The sequence below is a fragment of the Anticarsia gemmatalis genome, chromosome 25, assembly GCF_050436995.1.
Source record: "Anticarsia gemmatalis isolate Benzon Research Colony breed Stoneville strain chromosome 25, ilAntGemm2 primary, whole genome shotgun sequence".
Lineage (NCBI taxonomy): Eukaryota > Metazoa > Arthropoda > Insecta > Lepidoptera > Erebidae > Anticarsia > Anticarsia gemmatalis.
In genome coordinates this window covers 5732884-5756651 of record NC_134769.1, presented here as the reverse complement: position 1 = coordinate 5756651, position 23768 = coordinate 5732884, and the positions used below count along the sequence as shown (strand labels likewise).

Genomic DNA, 23768 nt, shown 5'->3' with positions numbered 1-23768 from the left:
CGTCAATAAAGAAACTATTTGATTAAGTACTATTTTTGTCTTAGGGCTACTTTTACAGTATAAAAATGTGTTAGGTCAGTTTGCTCGTTCAGATAAATTCAAAATTAAAGTGGTCCATTATGACTAGATGTGTGGATGTAACTAAGGCAGGGGAAGTTTGTAAGGATCGTACCAAGTGACGTTCTGTAGCCTCTACCTACACCTATGGGCGTGATTTATGTATGTATGTAAAATATGTAAATTCAAAAGTAGGAAGATGCTTTTATGATTTTTCTGACTCATATATATTTTCTGACACATTTATTAATAGGAGCTTGTCAGACAGCTGTAAAACTGGCCAGTTTATGGCTATAAATGCTTAAAAATAGCTTTCAGAATTCCATCTAGTAAGCTATCTGCTAGATAACCAGAAGTGGTCTAAGCGAGCCTTCGTCTCTCTGTATTGTAACAACTGAACTTTTGAATTGACGGAGTTTTGGGAATATTGCCTCTTGCATTTAAAATAAGGTTTTTGTCGAGCCTATTTCATTGGATATGAAATAGGTATACGAATCTCTTTTACTTCGGACGGGTGTAATCCTTTGCCTTCGATTCTAAGTGGGTTGAAAAAAGGGTATTCTTAGATAAGTAGCAAAAGTTGGATACCTAATGTGAGATTAGGAAGACAAAAATATGCCAGGATTTCTAAAATCTTCCCATTTACCATTCCACTTTCAGAATTATCATAACTTTATCCTGAGACCGCAAAAACCACTCAAAAATCCGTCCCAAAGAAATCCCAAAAGGCTTAAGCCTGAACATATGTCAGTCCCTTAGATACAGCCGCACAAGCCTTCCGAGGACTTTACCAGTATTTATGCATATAAACAAATCTGTACAGAAAAAGAATTCTCCTAAATTCCCTGACAGAAGGGGTGGGGGTTGATGACGTCATAAAAAAGGTTTGCCACCCCTGAGACACCTTAATGACATTATCGGAAAATTTACTAAACACCCTTTCACCCGTTCGCGAAGAAATTGATGTGTCTATATTTTTCAAGATTCATCTTCAATGGTGATGATACGAAAACGTTGTTGTCTTTTTCTTTTTAACGAAAATGTGAAGGATGGAAGATGTTTTTGTTTGCAGGTTTGTTTGCATCTCTGTCGAGGAGTAAATTACTTTACATAGCTTATTATTTTACCCAATATAATGCGTGATTTGTAAGTTCATTCGGCTTTCACTCTCATTAAGATTTTTGCAATGATGAATAGAATAGTAGGGAAACATTTATTACAATGGTTTTTTTAATTTTTGCCATTTCGTCGGCTGTAGTAATATGGCCATAAATTTTGTCACGAAAGAGTGCTTAAAAATACTTTCTTAATAAGTACATCATTTACTAGAGCTGTCATTTACCAAACCTGACCAGGGTAAAGGTACAAGCAGGACATAGACATATATTAATAAGATGATTTTCTATAGTGTTAAATAAACTCGATATGAGTTGTTAAATAAATATTGCTGAAAGTTTTTACTATGAATGTCACTTATCGCAGTGGGTCAAGTTTCATTTTCAAATTAATGTTCTTCCTGTAATAAAAATATATAAAATAGCTATTTTTAATTTGACTGGAAACATGGGTTTCTAAAATAGCCATACAAAAGACAAGCACTCTTAAGGTTTCCTTGTGATTTCCCTCGATAATAAAACAGGTAAATATCGAAACAAAATTACTTGTTATTTAGTTATTCAAGGTTTTCCGGTTCTCTCGAGAGCATCACGTGGTATTGGAAGATTGTCATTAATGGAATTACTTGAATCTTCAACAAATAAATACCTTTCATTGTCAAATTTAAATTTTTTCCTTCTTTATCTGGTACTTGATGGTCAGTCTTGTACTATTTGTTTTGCATTAATCTCCTTTTTATCGTATGGTTAGTGGTTAACTTATAGTCAAAGTTTTCCAACACAACCTAAAGGCCTTTGACATTATCGTTACTAACAACATCAGTGACTGAATTTTTACGTGCTCTAAGTCGCACGAAGATGCTTAAATCTAAAATATTAAGCGGTAACCCATCTTTATAGCGACCGCGCGAAGATTGCTTGAACCACATCTTTGACGACCGGTGGGCGCATCTAGCTACGAGCGCCTTAATAATAAACCTCCTCCACTAAGTACAGTCTCAATAACAAAGAGCAAGTAAGGCTAGTTCTCGAGAGAAACTAACCCACAATATCCTCACAAAGTGGTAGCGGACCACTACCACGAAGCCACGGCCATCGACATGGTGAACTAAAGTGGATCTCATTCAGTTACAGGCTATTTAATATTTAAAACTACCCTTTCCTAAATATGGTTATCCTCTTAATATGGAGGAAAACCAGCCATGAAAGGCAACGGTTGACTGATACAATCTCGTAGGGCTTAGCTTGCAACTGATCCGTATTGACGTATGTGTTTGTCAAGGGCTTTCGCTTGCGGAAGTTACGAGATGGATCAGCCGATACAACGCCGTTAGCAAGACACGTTTTTCAAAGTTAACCCTTGATTCGAATCGTTTGTTGAGTGATTTATTTTAATATACCTTGTACCGAATTACACCTGAGTTTTTTAAGTTATAAAGACCTGAGTTTTTAGTAATTATGATGTTGATTAACATTAACCCATTAATGTCCCACTGCTGGGCAAGGGTCTCTTACCAGAATGAGGAAGGGATTAGGCCTTAATACCACCACGCTGGCCAAGTGCGGGTTGAGGACTTTCATACCATCAAGAACTCTCAGGCATACAAGGTTGCATTACGATGATTCCTTCACCGTTGCAACAAGTGACAATTATTTTCAATACACACATAATTGCAAATAGTCAATTAAGCCGTCATACAAAAAATGGACAAGGCGGACTTAGGCATTCTCTTTACCTTAGGGCGGTGCAGAGATAAAAGGTAGTAGGTGGATACAAGAGTCCTTTACACTCAGATTTCATGAAAATATGTCTGTGGTTATCAAATTGGGCACGAAATACCCGACTTTCAGCAAAGCTCAAAACCTTTCTAACATTTTATAAATCTTGATGTACAATTTTTATTTCATTTTGGAATTTACCCGCTCCAGTGAATTGGTTTGCAGAGAAGCTTTCTCAAAGCTCCAAGCGTACGTGAAAGCTCTATCGCTAAGTGCATGTTGCAGTATTTCATCCGGAATCTATCGTCAAATATCCAAAGCATTTCAAAGTAGGATTTTCGAAAATGGATATTTGTTTGCTCATAGCAAAATGTTTTCATATTTCTTTGATATTGCAATGTTTCATTTCTGATATGGGCTTTGCAGTTGTGTTTTTGTTTGTTGTTTTTTAAGCGATTCCTCTTCTGTGCACGTTAGTCAAAGTTAATTTAAAACTCAGTCAAGAAAGGCACACGTTTCTTCGTAATATCAGGACTCAGGCTCTTTTTAGATTGGATATTGTAGATTATACCAATACGAATCTTTTAGACTTTCCGGAATTACGTGCTAATTCTTTTTCAATCCGAGTTAGACAGTATAGTAGTAATTGTAAGTAAATTGTGTTAAATAAAGGTAACTCATATTTAAGTTAAAGTGCTGAAATATCTCGTAAAAGTCAAACAAAAACGAAACAATTAGATAATTCAAATATCTCCCGGCCTACTTTAAACTCGTCAGTATCAACAAAATGAAAATTTCTAACCGATTTATGTGAAGCAGACAAAAGTCAAGCTCTATATGTTTTTATATGCCCTCGTTCCTGCGTAGGTACCTATAAAAATGTGATCCAAAAGATTGTACAAAGCTAACTTGAAAGGCCACCGTCCATATTGGCGCCGGGTCGATGCAAAAGGAATTTATTGTTAACATAGGTTACAAGAATATTTTTCGGGGTATTTGATGTAAAAAATGATATTTTAATCCGTGTGGGTAGAAACTAATTTCCTGAAGGGAGACATTTTGTGGGCACCGGTGCGTGGGTCGAGGAACCTTGTAGGTTTTCTGATAAGTATTTTTTTGATACAGTTTCTGTTTAAGAATATTGAGGTGATTGTGTGAGGAAATTTTATTTTGTGCACGGTATAGGACTACCTTAGGATGTTGTAGGAGTGCCGATATTTAAATATAATAAAAAAAAATTGCAGTGTTCGAGTAATATATTTTTGTTCTGATAGGAAAACACCTAATAGACGGTTTGATGTTCATGTTAATGATAAAAACTTAGGTAACAAAGTAACCATATTTAACACTACCACTAATCATTGCAAACTTCTTAAAACTGAGACATGTGTTTTCTGGCTTTTGTTGCTAGAAGTTTTGAACTCATCATATAAGTTAATAATATTAATGTAACCACAAACTTGTATTGAGATAATCCTGTTAATAAATAAATAATCACGTTACGTCTTTCTAACAAAAGTCCCCACTCAAAAATATGATCAGTAATTCACATTCGAGTTTTACAGGTTTTTCAATAAAAATATCAACTTAACATACTGTTATATAATAAGGCATTTCAGAGGCACGTTGTACATATATGGGGTTCATAGCGTTGTCCAAATTAAAAAAAAAACATCATAAGAATACCTTTCTACCTTCAAGCTACATTCCATGGCAAAATTTTCCATACAAAAAACATATAATAAGTAGGACGCCCTCGCAACTTCGGGAAAGGGTGCGAATATTCTCTTATGTAACCGCACTTTTTGCATGATAAAACTATTATTACCTTCTTCAGAGCCGACTTGATAAAAACTAAAACTGCGACGCACTTTTAAGGAAATCTTGGAAAGAATCTAGTTCCTGTAGCACGATTTTCTACGAGTCCGACTGTAGAAAATCGTGTTACAGGACCTAGAGAGTCGCTACTAGCGTGTATCGAAAGTTTGATAATCAGTTCCAGCGGCACCCGCTAGGGGCGCTTATCGTATTTTTATACAAAATTGATAGTGATAGAAAATTGCCCTTTGGATAAAAGTGTAGTATCATACGATTATGTCCATTGAGGTTATAAACTATTTAAATGTGGACATAAATTTCATCTTAGCAAATCGAAGCAAATCACCCCTTTTGCTTAAATAAATATGTAAAAAGCAAAATACAAAAATATCAGTATTTACTTATTCCATACTTAATATTATTAAAACAAAAGTCTATCTGTAACAGTTTCACGGCTAAACAACTGAACCGTTTTTCATAAGAATTTTAATGGACAGAGTATTGTATTTTCAAAATACAGCCCCTAAAACATTTTAATTTCGTAGAAAGCCATAAAAATAAATTGACACGTCGTCACAGTTTTAAATGTAACTTCGTAAAGTAATATGTGGTGTTAATTACTATTTAATGGTTTGTGAGGAGCTCAAACGATTCTTACAAACTTTTTATTGCCAACAAACAAAAGTGAGATTTCAAGTGCTTTACTTGAAACCATTCTTTTACGCGTTTATTTACCGTAAAATTACGCAAAGTGATTTGTGAATAAAAGTTTTGAAGGCAACACATTTGTATGAATGAAAAAAACAAAATCTGCTGGAATGTTTTTTTGTGTTAAGTTTTATTTATTTTACCGTGTGGTTAGTAGTTAACCGACTGTCAACGTCGTTCAAACAGCTCGAAAGACCTTTGACATGGCTTAACAACTGTTATCTCAATTGACAACCATCGGGGCTGGCTTTAACATACCCTCCCAAAATATCACGATGCAGTCACTCATCTATGTAATGATTGCGCTAACCACGCGCATTGGGTTGCTTAACCCATAGATAGATACTTTGCCGATTGCAATTGGCTATAGATTATTAAGTGTAGTTTGTGCATGTACTGTTGTTTAAACAATTACGTAGTTTACAACACAAAAGGATAACTTCTCCGATACTCTCTGTATGTGAAACTGAAAAACATTTAAAAAAACCTTTTGCTATATTTTTCGCCGTTTCAGGCACATTCCTTGCTGTAATGATTTAAATGATTATTTTTAATCTATAATGAATTAAACAAGATAATCTTCAGTAAGACAGCTTAGCAGTACCAACTTGTTACTCTAACGTTACTGACCCAATCTTATAATACATAGAAAACTATACAAAAACACTTATTCGATCCGTGAATGCACGTAGTTGAGAATAAACAGGCGTTTAGATAAACGCTTCGCTAACGGCGGCAACAATTTAAGTGGATTATCTGACGTAGTCTTCGTAATAGTGAGCGTATACGGGAGGGAAATTATAGCTAGGAGAATAGTATAAAACCGGTATATTTCACTTGGTTTTTGTGCCTTTAGAAGTTCTGAGATAGTGTTTTTTGAACTGTATTTTGCTTCATTTTTGAGTCAGTAATGCTATTGAATTAGGTACCACAAATTTTTGTGTGTCGAATTATATGTGCTGGCTGGTGGCCAGTGTTGTTACGTTGACATAATACATAAGCCTTTGTTTTAAGTAAGTACTTATCTTGTTTACCGTTAATGTTAATTATTATTAACTTTATAATATTTTAAATGGGCCTACCCTTACAACGATTAATTACGCGTTACTAATTGAATAAAAATATCCAACGAAATAAAGATAGGTCGAAGAAGAACAATTGCGTCAAAATCATTTCAATGTTAAAGATAAAATCTAACAATGAAAAATTGATTTTAAATACAAATCCGGGATATCAATTTCAAACAAATCCATACATAAAATGTTTGTTAGCAGAAACATTTTGTAGGTAATCTGGGGGCACGGAAGTGCCCCCGCAAGTCGAGCAAAAAAAAAGCGGCACGGCCGTAACATCCTTTTCTCGAAGCAATTCGGGCTATTTTTGACACCCCTATAATTTCGTTGTGGATAAAACAAGAAGCCTGGATTTTCAGCAACTAATCAGTCATTGTATAAATACGGTATATTTAAAATTTCAGTCAATTTGAACCAGTAGTTTAAGAATGACAACTTGTTAAAATTTTGAATTTTGTCACTCACTGATTCACTGACTCACTGACTCACCGATCATCAAAAGTCTAAGGTACTTCTAGCAGACTTAGAAGCTTAAAATTTAGAATACAAATAGGGTTTAGTGTCTTTATCATGGGAAAAATCAAATATTTTTTAATTTCGATCCAGTTTTTTAAATACACTAACTGCAACAATAACTTTGTAATCCCATATAAATGTATAAGATTACAAGGTTACATTTGCAGTTAATGAATTATGATTACTGTAGAAAATAAAATAAATAGGTACCTACTATATAAGGCATAACAGGAGGGGGGTATAGGGTGGGTAAGGGTGTTTAGCTCATGAAACTGAACAACATTCCCATAGGAAAATATGTTGAATTATGAAAAAAAAAACGTCTTTTCATACAAATTGGACTTATGTTCACTCTACAAAAAGAAGTGAGATGCCATCAAAAACATTCTGTAAAAACCTCAAGTCTCGCCGTAAAAAGTGGTGAGATCTATATAATACCAAGTCGATTAATCTATTTAGTCTCTACTTAAAGGACCTTCTGTCTTAAGTTATTACGTATGTTATTATCATGCCAATTAAAAAAAAAAAACCTTTAAAACAAATAGATCGACTTGGTCATCGCAAGAAAACACAAATTCGCCATTAACATTTCAGGAGCATTAACTTCTCGTCGTGCTGTGTAGTGTGATACATACTAATAACCAAATCTTGCGATGACCAGGTCGATCTATTTGTTTTAAAGGTATTTTTTTTTAAATTGGCATGATAATAACATACGTAATAACTTAAGACAGAAGGTCCTTTAAGTAGAGACTAAATAGATTAATCGACTTGGTATTATATAGATCTCACCACTTTTTACGGCGAGACTTGAGGTTTTTACAGAATGTTTTTGATGGCATTTAATATTAATCGGCAGAGGCTCCGAGCTTTAAACTCAAAGCAAAATTTCAACTTCCCTAAACAACTCATAACTGTGTACAATTCGTCTTAATCAAATTTCTTGAGGCTAAGTTTGTACGAGAGATATTGCTCCACGTTTTGCTGGTGAATTTAATTTAAAACTGGTTAAGTTTGACAATTAAATAGCAAAGAACATGTGTAGTTTTATGAAGAACTACCAATTAAGATGTCTCGCGTCTGAATGTTTGGGATATACTTTAAAAGTAGTTTACTTATTTGCATACGGTTTTAAATTATAGACGAAATTATTCATGAAGAAAGCTCGGGTATCCAAAAAAGATGATTTTGCTTTTGTATTAATTGGCTACATATAAATAAAATCAAACGAAGATGTCGAATGGTACTATACGTAGAATTGTGGTACTATATTAGACTGCTACATCAAGTATTAATAGTTTGAAAGTTAGCGACTTGAAATAGATAGTACTTGCAGAGCACGCTAGAGGCACCGATTCATTTCTCGTATATGTAAATATTCTCGTTAGCTACTTGGTTTAGATGATAGAGAGAGGATTGATGCACTTCAAAACGTACTTTTTTAATAAACTTAGTGATTTATGAGAAATGTGTTGGTGTAAATTGTCTGAAATATATTACATTTGCTGAAGACGCCTAAATAAAAAGTAAATGTCACATATATGAATGTAGAAAATGGTGATCCACGTAAATTACATATTCGTTCCCCGTATGTTTTCTACAAGAAGGCGAGCATTCGCACGTGATCTCAGTATTAGCTACACTCTACATGCTCTAGGTAGAGACAAGCTTTTACACAAATAACTCCACGTTACGAACTAAACGTTGGCAGAAATCAGCCAACTGAAGTGGAACGACTGATCAATCACACCTGTTGTTTTAGAAGTAATACTTATAGCTAAGATGTTAGTGTTGTCGAACTATAGATAGTTTTCATTCTTCTTCTGAGGCGCCCATAGCCGGTTGCGCAAGCAAACCTTGGCGCGGTCATTCCATAGATGGGTGACCGCATAGTGGTATTTGAGCTGGGCGTCTCCGTGCTTCGGAGGGCACGTAAAAAGTCGGTCCCGGTTGTTGTCAATTAAGACAACAGTCGTTAAGCCACGTCAAAGGCTTTTGGGCGGCTTGAACAAGTTAGTGGTCAACCTAGTGTCAAAGTTGTTCAAGCCACCCGAAGGCCTTTGACGTGACTTTCATTTGACAAAGCCGTACTATTGATAATGAGTTCGTAAATTAATTTCTCATTTTTTTAAATTTTGTTTTTTTAATTCGATAGATAATTAACTGTGTGTTAAGCTTAAAATGATTAAGTTTCGCGCCTCGTCACCTACAAAAACAATATTTGAAAAATATTTAAATTATTATAATAGAAGATTAAAAAGGATTTTCTTTTTAATACCCTCGCTCTATACTAAAACAAAAGATTTTTAAAACATTACTATATTAAACAGAACATAATACCTGTAGAAAAATATAAGAGAGGATTTAGAATATTCCTGCATAAAGTTTTGGAAAACGGTCTGGTAGCAGCATATTTTGAAATTGGCTCGATCCCTGCACATTATTCGTAATATTTTAAATCTAAAGGTAGGCTACTAAATGCTTCTTTATCCCAGGGAATAGTATAATATATGACAATGGATCTCCATACCCCAACTTGTATTTATAAGTCTATTATTGGATTTTTTTATACTTAGATTCCGAGATTTTGGAAAATTAATGAATGGGTCAAAATTTTCCCCGTTTTTTAATCATTTCTTACTGGTACCCTGCTCCTATTGGTTGTAGCGTGATAATATATAGCCTATAGCCTTCCTCGATAAATGAGCTATCTAACACTGAAAGATTTTTTCAATCAAACAAACATTAATTAAAATTCTTCAGCTTTATAATATTAGTATAGATCCAACCTTTGCTACAAAAAATACCTATATTCCTTATATGTACATATATCCAATACAAGGATAAATAGGGAAAAGTAGATCTTAAATAGCTGTTAAAAGTATCGTATATGCAAATACACTTAAAAGGATACTACCATTGACATTTAACTTGACAATGCCGATTATTACAAAGTAACAAAATGTTGGCAGCCCCTGACCTTTGCACGTACAGATGTGAATGTAAATTGAACCGATAATTGGCTGAATATCGTTATCTATGACACTGGGCGCCATATTGAATTACTAGGACAATGCAATTAGTGTACATGATGGATTGACCTTCGAATTAATGTGATAAGTTAATTGATATTGCGTTGTGACGTCATTGTGCGACAAATTGAATATAATATGGAGAATTCGCTTTTGGGGCGTTATGCTATAAAATCAAAGAAAACGAAATTTCGTTTGTTCTTGTCATAATATTATCCGTTATCACTACATTGTGTAAAGCAAAAGTCGCTTCCCGTGTCTGTCTCTATGTCTGTATATATGCATGTATGTATGTATACCTTTAAAACGACGTAAAAAGTCCCGAAATGTACTAAAGTAAAGCATTTCCTAGTGAAAATTAAAACGCTTTCACATTAACAGTTTGTTGTACATAATTAATTCACGAACGAAATCCCAACTTCATTGCGTCATGAATAAAACATTTGTAAACGATTTAATGCACAAGTTAAATCATTTTATATTAAGCTTTATTTTTTCCCTTGTGATTTTAAATACAAAATTGGAGTTTCATGGCTTTTTAAGATACATTTTAAACTCTTTACTGTCCTGTTGGGCTTGGTTAAGTTGTATGTTTAACTCATTACTGTTTAACGGCTAGGTCGTACTTAATTAGAGAAAGATGATACATGATACAACCACTTCTGGTTATAATTACAAAAGGTAAAATATGTTGCTGGACTCAACAAATTTTACCTTTTGTAATTATGTAATTGGTCTAGTGTTGCCTGCGCCAGAACGTCGAGAAATCAGTGTTAAAATACCCGATCAAGGTAATTCCCGTATTATTTTAGGTTAAGTTTAAGTCTAGCTGGTTAACTATGGATTGAGAAAATTGTATTACTTCGGAAGATGGTTTCCTTAACCAATTTCTGAAAGAATTTCAAGAATAGCAGGCTAGCTTTTGGTTTAAATTTTAAAGTCCCTAGTGCAGAACAACAATCAATACGATTTTATTTCAAGCCCTCCTTGTTTAAAATCGATTACGTTTTGCTAACCATATTTTATTTAAGTAAAATAATTTTAAATTTCACCGCAAAAGCCTTAAAGGTAAAGCGCTCGATCAATTGTCATCATTTAATTGAGTGTCACTCATCCGCTAAGTTACACCTTATTGTATGACAGATGAGTCGAGATCACTTCGGGTAACTTCGGCTGAGTTCGGGCGAGTTCGTTAGTTATGAGTGCACCTGTACTGAGTGACTTTTTATATTCGAGTCAGTTATCTGTGCCTCGATTCTCTACTACTATCGACTACCGACAACCGAACTGTCATCGAGAAATTTTGTATGAAAATCTGATCAGCGCCTCTGACGGGTGTCGTAGGAAACATTTTGGCAGTACATTCTAAATGTCAAAATTTCGATAGCTAGCCGGTTGTCGGTAGTCGATAGTGGTAGAGAATCGAGGTACTGTACCGAGTGATTTGTTTTTAATTTGAATTATATTATTAGAGTCTAATGTTGAGGCTATTCTCAGGTCGTTACAAACGTGCAAACTACGTCATAATCAAAAGAATCATAGGAATGTGACAATGTGTAGGTGCAAGCGAGAGACTCCGAAAAAATGACATGACTTAGTTTACACGTTCGAAATGGCCTGAGTATAATTGTGTTCGCCGGTCGGTAGAGATAAACTAAGCAACGCTTGCGGTAAAAGATGGGTGGCCGCATAGTGAAATTTTAATATAGCGTCTCCGTGCTTCGGAGGCCACATAAAATGTCGGTCCCGGTTGTTATCTACGAAGATAACAGTCGCTAAGCCATGGCAAAGGCCTTTCGCGCAGGTTGACTACTAACCAAACGATTTAAATTTATTTTATTAATAGCAAAGTAATTATAGTTTAGTGTACTAGAACTTTTCTCTTGTCTCTTCCATTGATTTATGAACCATTGTTACCTCATTGAATATAATATTGTGTAATCTAATGGTAATAAAATAATTTATGATCTATTGTAATTATGTCATTACTAACATAGTTATGTTTGAAAAGTTAATGCGACGGAAAAATTTATTATTTGTTCAAACAACTATTATTTACTTTATTTCCAGTCACAAAATGGAAAAAGTAATCCCAATCCGTTTACCAATTAACGAACAGAATTAAATTAAAATGCTTAATTGTTCAATTTCTTTGACGGGAGCACAACTCCAATATATTTATTATTTTCCATTTTCAATCAACCGAACGTCGGTCGTTATCTGAAATTGCAAATCAGAAAATTCCATTTAATCTAGACAAAGGAAAAGAAAGACAGATTTAATTTGTCAAGCGGCCCATTCACTAGGCGAGTACGCCAGAACAATAGTATTGTGTTAATGAATGGCCTTCCGTAAGCCTTACTTGAGACTGACTGGTTATGCCTTTTTTTAAGTGCCTTTGCCTCAAAATGACGTTTGTTGACAAGTATTAAAAAAAAAGTTTGCCAAATTCTCGCGCCATTTGATCGGAATGCATTTTTTTCTTTTTTATTGTAACAACATTGGTGTTCTTGTTTTGAAATATTATAACCAGTATGCGGATCAAGCCTGTATCTTAGTTGACAACTAGTGTGCGTCAAATTGATGGTCACTATTTAGTACATTGCTGCTTTGACATAACGTGCTAATCACTATAATCTATGAAAGAAAACAATGTACAGCAAGATGGCTTTCACAGAGTGGTTAACTGAGATATATCTTATATCTATAGCCCAGGAACTAAAAAGATTTGGATTATTTTCGTTATGATGTGTTGAAGAGCTTGAAGAGTCCCGATTCATGAACAATTTACTGAAAACAAGTATTTCATAAATATATTTATATTCTGTATTAAACTTCCGTTTCTTCCAAATTTATGTGTAAGAAGAAGAAATACATTTTATTTTATTCCTTTTGCGTAATATTTTGTAATATTTAATGAAAATTTCGCAGCCTTAATTTAAAGGCTCAACAAGTAACAAGGCGTCTGTCGTTAAAACATTGATTTATGAAATATTCGACATTGAATGTTTTTAATTAATATACGTTTTGAAATAAATGTTTTTTTTGGGACTAAATAATTTGAAAGAAATATAAATTCAATGCGTTTTTTCAATAAATTGATACAAAGGCTCTTTCACAAACTGTAATTGTAACAAATTGAAAGTTTTCAGAAATTGTCAATCAAATCAGTTTTTGCTTTGAATTGATTATAGTTTTATGTTAGCCATTTTTTAGTTCAGTTATTTGTTTTTATATTTTTTTAAATTCTTCTTATCGAATGAGTATTCATTGAACATTTCTTTGAATAATGAAATTTAAAAATTTTGAGCTTTTAAGTACATTACTCGTTTCAAGAATTACATTTATTTTTAAAAATGTTTCAATGATTGAAGTGATTCCTAATGCTTTTTGAGCAAATTATTATTTTCATTCATTTATTATGAAACCCCGCATTAATCCTACTATTTCAGGATAATTATCAGTCGTTCAATAGCTTTATAATTTTCAATCACGATACTAGTCTTGACGTAAAGTCCCACAAGTTATAAATACATACCTAACCTCATAAGTTTGTACAAAAATACAATTTCTTATTAACAAGAAACCATACGAATATATAACTTCCAGCACCATTATCCAAATTCGACAAATTTTTTAACGAGTTTTCCAAATCGAGCGAGTAAGTACGAATTACCGAATCAAACTTCTAATTAATATTAAAAGTTATAATTGAGTTGACTTTTCGCTAAAACCTTAGAAATACAGGACATTTTGTTTTTTCTTCCGATTCGAATTTTTCCAACAACTTTCCAAAAATTCGTACGTGTTTACGGCTAAGAGTTAAACGACCAGCTTTTAATACTAAATGCTAAAATTCCGTGAGAAGTAGCTACGGTTTTCATCAAAATCCTATCGCTCGGTCTCGTCATTTCTAACCCGAATGTCTATTATTTGTTCATCGTATGGTTACCAGTCATCTTGTGTCAAAATTAAAACATATTATTAGTTATCTTAATTGACAATAACCGGAACCGACTCCTACGTGCCCTCCGAAAAACGGAAAAGCTTTGTTCAAATACCACTTAGCGGCCACCTATCTATGAAATGCCCGCGTTGAAGGTTGTTTAACTCATGGATCGCAAATACACATGTAACAGCCGCGTCAAGTCATTTATAATCGTTTCTCCTACTGGAACGAATATTCAAGAACAAGCGGCTTCACAAAGTCATACGAGATGCGGCTTTAAGATCAACATCCAATCTAAATTACAAATTTGAAGTGATTCCGTTGAGTCAGACTTACATTTTACTCGAAATCGTGTAAAATTCTATCTGTGCCTTTTAATACTAGTTACTTCAATACTAAAGATTTAAATCGTATAGAACTTGAACTGCAAATTATTTAAGTCGATATGATTGATCTACCCCCGGTTTCTGAGAAACATTTAGCGGTAGTTTATCTACCTATTCAATAACGTTTAAACTCATATAAAAAAACACTATTGAATAGATAAACTACCGATTAATGTACTCAGAAACCGGGGGCTAGTGAAGCTGCATGTGGCTTATTTCCTTAAGCCAAAGGTTGCTTTACAATTATGACTGACGTGGCGACAATCGTTTCAGGATGTTACTTTGTTTTGTTTCTCAAAATTATCGTTTGTAATTTCTATACTTGCGACGATGGCTTTAAACGCGTCGAAAGATCATGCATCTCAGCTGTAAGTAGCATAAAGTAGTAGAAGCTCAATCATAGTAATAAAAATTGCCTTTCCGTTAAAAAAATCGTGTTGCCGATATTCAAAATAACATGTTTTAAAGTTAATTTAGTAAATTATAAGTTTCTTGCCGTTTCTTCGCAGCAACCATCGTTCTAAAACTGTCTAAATTATATGACTATCTGAAGTACTTTGTACAATTTTAAAAATAAAGGATATTTTGAATGTAAATGTCACCGTTTTATAGTAAGAAACAGTTATATGCATAGCTTTATTGCATTTACCCGTATTCTTCTTGAATGAAATAACTTTGAGCGAGAGTGTTTCGCATTTGTTTTTTATCTTTTCCCTCAACTACGCTGCAAAGAAACCGAAACGTTGGAAAAACTAATAAAATATAGTTTCTTGGTTTAATTTTGAAAGTAAATTGTCAATTTAGTTTTGTATTCATTCATTTTGTTTATAATGTTTCTTGAATGTTAATATGTTTAGTGTTATTAATTTAGAAAATTCATTTGTGTGGATGTTTGGATAGACGTTGGTTATTCAATCAGGTAAAAACTGAAGGAATAGGGATACTTTTGCTCCGGAGTATCTTTACATGCAGGCTAGTTTATTATAGTTTAGAGATGTTTGTCGTCGGTAGTCGATAATGAGTTTAATTTTTCATATAAATCTATGGTAGTTATATATTAAATTTGTTGTTATATATTGTAAGCTCATCTGAACTGTTTTTCTTTCTGTATTAATTTTCAGCTGTATTCTTTAATTATTTATAAGTAAGTTTTGTAAAATTGAATAATAAATAAAATATTACGTCACCAGTATAATGTACCTATCACGTAAAAATAAATGAAAATGTTTTCGTCAATGACACAAAAAATCTCTAAATTTTTTAATCAAGACAAAGACTTTTTACAGTAATTAACAATTGTTAAAAAGAAACCTTTCAAACAGTCTTGTATGTTTTTCCCCAAATCTAACGTAACAATTGTCAACCCTCTCTAAGGGATGGTTTATTGCGCAGAAAAGACACCAAAAGATCGATAGAACTCGATAAAAACCATATCACATGTAATTTAAACCCCACTTATTGAGGTTTCTCTCTAATAAATCTCTACGCGACTTTCAACGACATCGGGGACTTTATAAAACGTTTGACCTGTAAATTCAATAGATTACAAATGTGTATTGACCTAAATACGTTTAATGTTTTGTTTAAATCATTTTCTTTTTGATTTCAGGTCATCGAGCAGCAATTGATTGGGTAAGTGTTTTTAGTTCAATATAATAATTACTGATATAATATTTGTTAATTAAATAATATTATAAACGAATTAAATAAATAAACAATTGATAAATAAAATTGCCAACTATCAATGTATATAATATTGCCAGCATAAAAAAATAAACTCGTGTAAACACCTTTTCGTAAAATCCGCACGGCCGCGGCGCGAATTAAAAAAGTTCCAATTTGAAAAGTAATCTCATGGGCACAAGAAATAAGTATTCTTCCAAGAAAAAGGGTGAAAAATATTACAACCACGTTGAAAAAATATACATATTTTACAGTATTTTTTATGATGTTAAAGTATACGATATGTAAAATATATATAGGTAATAAAAAATGTTATAAATAAATAAAATACAAACAAAAATACATATTGAACGGTCTGTCACTCACCTGTTGTTGGCCGTTTCTCGCCCACCTGATGCCACAAACACTCCTCTTACAATAAAAAATATATATTCGCGCTCAATCAATTTAAAATCAGTCCAAAAATCCAAACCATAAACAAATCAACTAGAATAATTTATTGTCGTCGTTACAATTATTTAATTAACGTCAAAAATTCATATCTGACGCGCGTTCGAAAATGGAAGTCAGTTCGGGTTTCAAAATTATTGTCCGTTTTATTTGAAAATTCGGAAGAGACGTGCGCGGTCCCAGCCGTCAGGGGTAAGACTGAAAATGTGGGCTGAAAACAGGGGCTGTAGCTACATGGGACAGCGAGTGGGTGTCTTAGAGAGAGACAGATGTATACAGATGTGTGGTGTGCGAGAGAGTCCGGTATACTCTCGTAGGGGGAGCACCGCTCACGTACTCGTCTTGAAGCCAGGAAGAATTTGTAGGCGTTCATAATTGTAGCTTTGATTGAGGTTTCCGAATTTAATAAGTTGTCTTCGGTGACGTTTTGTCATTTGCTCCGACTGATGCAACTTGACGAATGATTCCCTGAGGAGATGTTATCTTTGAATTACGTTTAGGATTATCGCATTTTGACGATTTTATTAAATGAAAAAATTGAATGGAACTTTTTATCACGACTTAGATATTTTTTGGCAGCGCCGGAATTGTTGAGTGATATTTCCCAACATGCAACTGGTGTAATTCGAACAGCTGTATGGTGAAAATTAACCGTATCGAGATAATTACTAAATATCTTCTCAGAAGTTTGATCACATGTTTGTATCTTCAGCTACAGATGCTCAAATATTTCGGCATTACTTCAAAAGTAATGTTAAAAAGTATGAAGTAAATAAAAATTACCTCAAGATATTTTTTTATATAGGTTACTGTTAAAACTAACCGTAATTTTGTACCAAAATCTGAAATTAGAAATGTCAAACTATGTAAAAGTCTAACGGCAACATTTTCTAACCAACAATAAATAAAGTTTAAAATACTTTATACTCAGAAACAGTTTAACAAAGACACAATATAAACTCAGCAGAGAAACGAGAAGCACTTTCCAAAGCATTGTTATAGAATACCTAGAAAACTAATTACGGACATTTACAATAGAGATCTTCTTTCAAAAAGGTTTTAAGTTAAATGTGCATAGTTAAGTGGTGACTATGCTGTTTTTATTGTGATGGGAGGTTTCAGGTTCGTAGAGCGTGTATCTAGGATGTTGATAAAAATGGTTAAGTGTTTTTGGCCGTGTAGTACATAATTACGTGCTTAAAATTGCACTATTTGCCCATAGGAGTAGTCAGGGACCAATTAACGCCACTTGATAGGATCCCTACAAATGTTCCTTGCTTTATTCACATCTTGTTATACAGGACCGCTGGCCAAATAGTAATTTAAAAATAAGATTTGCGGACTATATACAGTTTTTTCATGACTGGTTTATTTAGAGTACTCAGTTAGTAACGCCCTAAGATGACTAAGGATTACTAATTTATGAATTAATTATTTATCCCAAAATAAATGTTTATAACTGTCTTAAAATTGTAAATATAAATTGAGGCATGTTTTCATATCGTATATATTTTTAACTAAGCTAATTTAAGACAGCCAAGACAGAAACCTATGGAAGTTCTTGCTCTAGGCCTTTGCCCAACAGACAGCTCAGGTTAATAAAAACGAATTAAAAAAAATAACTTAAACGTTACAAATAAACATACGAAATATGAAATATTCGCAAAATTGCATTTCACGGCTGCACCGACGTCGGACTTGGATTCGCAAAATAAAAAAGCGAATCGATCTCAATCCTTTTCCCGTTTTGATTGATACGAGTCTATCCACTTGCAATGTGACTGTCAGTCATATGCATGCATCCATTTAGTACGTCGTTCAGAACTTTTGAAGAGGAAATAGATTTGAATTGCAGTTAATAGCTTTTTGATTTGAATGCTATTTTGTAAAGAGAATTGGTGTTTTTTTGACAAAGTCTGTAGTGGATAAAATGATGACGCGCGGGTGTCGTAAGTTCGATTTCAATACGGAGTAATGTTTATTTTTCAGATCCGATTGTACTTTGCGACTGTGTAGTAAAAGTCGAAATAAGAAAGATTTCAAGAATTTTCGTTACGCACAAAATTTTAAATTCACGTTGCTTGTGAAACTCGGAAACCGGTGCAGTTTAAGATTGATAATGTCTTAAAGAGAGGATAACCTTTTAATTTTTTTCTTTCCCATTCTATATCTATTATTTTAATACTTACAAATATATGAACATAATTGCTTTTCAAAATTGAATTGTTTTCTAATAATAATCAATTTAATGTTATTAAATATTTTGTTCCCTAATACATGAAACCAACAGCTTGCTTACACCTAAGGATATAACCGGTAAAAAAAAATCTACGCTCTGTTCCTCCTATGGAAATACGCAAAAAGAATCCCAATGACATATAATATTATCTTTTGTATTTTTTTACCAACGTTTATTATCTTCTAAATTAAAAGTTACATTCCCCACAAAGCGAAGTCGTTCAACGTTTAATCCATTTCCCCGCGACTGCAACACTGCGCTTAAAATATAGCTCTGAATGAATGAATGAATGAACGTGTGTAAATGCATCTCTGCGGAAATGTTGCCATTCGTTCACTGAACTGACCGCCGACGGTTTTTATTTTGTTTAGGGTGTGTTTAATAGCAAGTAAGAGTAATTAATTTTAAGTTTTAAATGTTAATATTGACTGCTTCTGTGGTGGTGTCGGTAGTGTATTCGACTGCTGACTCGAGACCTCATGTCTCGAGTTCGATTCTTGGATCGGGCAAAAGTACCTTTGGTCATTTTAATAGTAGCCCGGAGTTTGCTCGCCACTGTTACACACTACCTACATGGAACTAACATTAATGTCGAAATGTGGGTATTCATACACCCCGACCTACGCCTTTATATACTTTACTGACTCAGGAATAAAACCAGAGACCTCATGATTACCAGGCAGAAATAATTATTTCTAATAAAACTTATATTATCCACTAGCTGACCCGCGCAACTTCGCTTGCGTCACATAAGAAAGAATGAAAAAAAAATCCCCGTTTTTGTAACATTTTTCGTTGCCACTCCGCTCCTAATGGCCGTAGCGTGATGTTATATAGCCTAAAGCCTTCCTCGATAAATGGTCTATCTAACACTGAATTTTTCAAATCGGACCAGTAGTTCCTGAGATTAGCGCGTTCAAACAAACAAACAAACAATCAAACAAACAAACAAACTCTTAAGCTTTATAATATTAGTATAGATATCAACAGATTTTACTCAGGAATATTCATGTATCTTTTACTACGCCTGTAGAAAACTACCATTTCGAACAACGGACTTTTTTCGTTGAAAAAGCATCATCTAATGTCTTCTTCTAGTTTACTAAACTAATATGAATAAACCCACTCATAGGAAGCAGTTTAGAACATGACAACTACTTGACACGTGTCGACCAACTTGACCATCTAGTTGCAATGGCCAGTTAATTGAAATAGTTTAGTTACTGCACGTTGTTTATCTTTTAACTAGCGGCTGCCCGTGACTTCCTCCGCGTGGACTTTAGTATTCCCTTGTTCACCATATTTTATTGCTGCTCCATTCCTATTATTCTAAGTGTGATGCTGTAACCTATAGCCTTTCTCAATAAATAGATTATTGAACATAAAATTAAGTTTTTAATTCAAACTTGTATTTTGGTGTTAGCGCGTTTAACGAAAAAAATCTTTTGCATTATATTATCTGTATGGGCTAGTTTACCGGTGCGGCTCTGCATGCGTGTAATTAAGCTAAAACATAACAAGCCCATTCATTAGCATTAAGTATTTTATGGCAGAACTGGACATTTCGGTTAGTTCCATACTATTAGCTGAAAATTTCACTGTATTGTCCTGAAAGCGTAAAAGGTACACAAACAGATTCTGATATACTTCTTCAATATGTTATTTCACGTGCAAGTATTAGTAGCTTTCATTAAAATAATAAACACCACATAGTAAAATGAAATTGCACACAAAACAATATCTCATTAAATGAAATAACCATTTTGCTTACTTCTACAATCATAATCATAAAAAAAACCGACAAACATTTTATTATGCAACGAAAAATAAATTAATAAATAAATATACTACATGTAAGTGTGTCTACGGCTTTACAACGTGTATGAATGGAATGCATGCATGGTTTGAAATAGCGGGAAATGCTGAAACTCTTTCATAAAAGGTGGTGATCTGTTCAGGCTTTGTGTGAGAATAAAAGCTGAAAAAGAATTGTATTTTTAAAGTCGAATTTTAAACCTATTATTGGCTTAGATTTATTTTTATTGAGTCGAAAATTGTGAACGAAATTTTTTTGTTAAAAGATTTTTTTTAACCCATTACTGTCCCACTGCAGGGCAATGGTCTCCTCCCAAACGAAGATAAGGTTAGGTCTTGAATCCACCACGCTGGGCAAGTGCCGGGTGCGGACTTTGTATGCCCTCAATAAATGTATTAAACAAATTTTTAGGCATGCGTCATGCATCATCACGATGTTTTCCTTCAGCGTTAGAGTAAGTGATAATTGAATACACACATAACTTGGAAACCCGCTTGCGTGGCAGGTGCCAACTTAAACCACTCGGGCATGACCACTGCCATTACTGTAAAGCTACATTACTGTATTTTTTCTTTTATTTACTGTGTATTTGTATAATATTTAATTTTATTTTATGAATGCTTTGTATTATTGCGATTGAAACTGAAATATTAATATCACCACAGAAATTCTAACCAGTAAGTTTGCCTAATGTATTGGAAAAATACTTATGAAATACTCCAAAAATATAATAAACTTAACTTTTATAAAAATACAAAAGTTTTTTGTCGAAACTAAATGAGAAAAAACTTATGTTTTCAGCATCAACAAGTTTTAACTAAAGCTTCAGAAATTTACTGATTGATGAAGCGTAGCTACAATTACGTAGATCGTTCATCGTAGCACTTCATTTGCTACGAGCTACGGTACTACGGTACTACGGTGCAGTCTACGGTCCGTAATGTAATTAAACGTAGTTATAATGAACGATGTATTTTAAATAAAATATTGAATATTTCTGTTATTTACTTTAGATAAATAAAGGTCAGGTGTATAGTACTCGTAACTAATAGTACTATATGACAAGATGTATGGATGTAAATGAGGCAAGGGAAGTTTGTAAGGATCATACCAAGTGACTTTCTTTGGTCTTTAGGGTTCCTTCTCGTTCCCCATGGGAAAAAAGTTTTTTTATACATATATTTGTGATGTATTATATTACTATTCCTGCTACTACGGAAAAGTTAAGTGCATGAAAAGTTTGCATGACCCGTGGTATACCCACATAGTGTTACCCAGGTGTTCCATGGTCAACGTTTTGTACCCCTGGTTCCTAATGAATGAACTATTGGTAATAATATAAAAACTATAAAATGACGAGCAAAGACAATCACCTAACTAAAAGTTTTTTTGAGCTCATTACTATCCCATGAGAGGGAGGCGTTAGGTCTTGAGTCCACCACGATGGCCAAGTGCGGGTTGTAAATTTTGCATGCCCTAAATGTATAAAACAAATTATAGGCAAGCAAGATTTCATCACGATGCTTTCTTTCTCTGTTACTAAAATAATAATTGGGAATTTAAATTAGAAATGCTTCCAGATAACCATTATCTTGACCTTATCACACGTTAAGTAGGATAGACACAACACGTTTTTATCGCAACCCATCTCTATCAGCTGTCAACTCTGTAGAACCTCCTACTATGGGTTTTTTCATTAAATAGATCTTTTGAGAAACAGTTCAGATGCAAAAAGAAAAAATATATCTCCACTACATACATACACACATACATGTCATACACACATAAAATAACGTCTAACTTATAAGGATTGGTAAAGTAGAAAACGTTTAACATAAAATAAATTCAGTTGCTTAAACAAATGATAGTCATATGAGTTTATTTAATGTATTTCCTCATAACACCACTCCGAAAGTATTCATTTAGATTCTAAAAATATATATATATGTTTAATTTGTTTCCTCTATATACATTGCCAGAGGATAGCTAAGAGCCACAATTGATAAAGGTTTATTTTAGTTTTGCAAACTTTTATCAATTGTGTTGGTTTCATATGAAAAAATAATCGAAACTAGTTCAAATTCCCACGTTCAATGTTGACCAAATGATTCAAAGTTACCCAAATTGACCTTAACGATATTATTATATCGTATCTAAAGTCCCCTTTCACAGGCTCTCAATTAATTTTCCTTCTAAAATTAAACACGAATTTAAAAATTGCATATAATTTAATAAAATTCATTTCTGGCGATAAATGCTCGAGTTTATAAGCGTCGTCGGCGTGGGCTTCTCGCCGAATCACACCCACCTCACTGGGACTCGTTATAAACGGGAATTCGGAAATATATCCACATTTAACACGAAGAAAAGGAAATTATCATTTTGTGGCCTATTTACTTTTATACAGACCATATTTTGATTTAAATATTTGGTTAACATTTGTGGTTTTTAGTTACATTACGACTGCTGTACTTTGTGTCCATTGTTTGTATGTTTGAAGAGTTATCTTTTAAAAAGAAAGAAAAAAATTAATGTGGCTTTCAAAAATTAAATCATTTTTGACTCTTGTCTGATTTCAAGCACTTCGAAGGTGTTCATTCGTCTATATTAAGTTGTATTCAATGTAAGAAAATATGTACAAAAGTGAGGACTGGTCCGCTTGAAGGTAAAGCTAGAAAATAAGCTTGCGTCTCAGGGGAGGGCGAGTATAATGTCCTCCTACCCGATATAAGGCTACGGCGGTCAGTTTCATTGAAACTGGCCATCTGTGCAGGACTTTGTTTTTATAGTGTCCAAGTGTGTGCACAATACACAGGTACACTCTCTATTCCGTCACTCTCATAGTCTGGTGGGACGGATAACCGACATGACCAGTGAGAGGTCAGGCGCAAGACCGACGGCTTTACGTGCTCTCCGAGGCACGGAGGTCTTCGACCTCAACTTCCCAACTCCGGGCAATCTCTAAGAAATTCTTAACAGAAAATCTCAGAAAAGACTTTTTGGCCCGACCCAGGATTCGAACCCGAGACCTCTCGCACGGCAGCCGCATACACTACCGACCGCGCCACAGAGGCAGTTAAGGGCGAGTATATGGTACACACTATACAGTTTGGCAGCCGAACTCCGTCCTGCTATTATAAACATTGTTACTTAAAATAGTAAAAGCCAATAAATACTTTGTTACCGTTGGGAACTGAACCTAAAATC

The 23768-nt window shown here is 33.8% G+C and overlaps 1 protein-coding gene across 1 annotated transcript in view; it reads right to left on the bottom strand.

Moving 5' to 3' along the window:
• The window catches only part of LOC142983962 (uncharacterized), a 106390-nt gene extending 89701 nt beyond the window's left edge, over window positions 1-16689 (bottom strand). Inside the window, exon 1 of the mRNA XM_076131187.1 lies at window positions 16423-16689. The gene's annotated coding sequence lies outside the window, so the exon portion shown is untranslated. The remainder of the gene's footprint in view (window positions 1-16422) is intronic.
• Between the last annotated feature and the right edge of the window lie 7079 nt (window positions 16690-23768).